We start from the raw sequence: 542 nt of genomic DNA on the forward strand, positions 1-542 counted from the left end.
GTGTTCTTTTAGCTACTTTTCTACACATATGTATTATGTTTGACAACCTCATTCTTCGTTTTAATCAACCAAAATAAGAAAACTGTATCATATGAGTAACAATAGAAAAATTCAATAAAATACCATGACTTGCCCATCTACTTTTTTGGCAATTTTTTTATCCCTAATCAATTACGTAACATGCTATCTGCTTATTTTTGCATTCTAATTGTACCATATTAGTAACAATAGAAAAATTTAATAAAATACCATGAGTTTCAACTATTTTACTCTAATCACGGTTTACAACCAAACACCAGGGTTTTAGTTAAATAAAATCAAAGGTAGGAGGTATAAAATGTACTTTCTTATGGAATGATATGAACCTTTAACCCATCGAGTCGCATAGGTTGATGAACCTTGGTTTATACTTAATTATTGATGAACTTAGTAAAATCTAACCATAGGTCAACTTAGGTGTTAACTTTGGTCGACCATCAGTCTGAACAGTAGTACTATTTGATGAAAAGAAACGAACATCGACCTTCAAAGTTCTACTACAT

This window comes from Helianthus annuus, chromosome 12 (genome assembly GCF_002127325.2).
Source record: "Helianthus annuus cultivar XRQ/B chromosome 12, HanXRQr2.0-SUNRISE, whole genome shotgun sequence".
NCBI classification, from domain to species: Eukaryota; Viridiplantae; Streptophyta; class Magnoliopsida; order Asterales; family Asteraceae; genus Helianthus; species Helianthus annuus.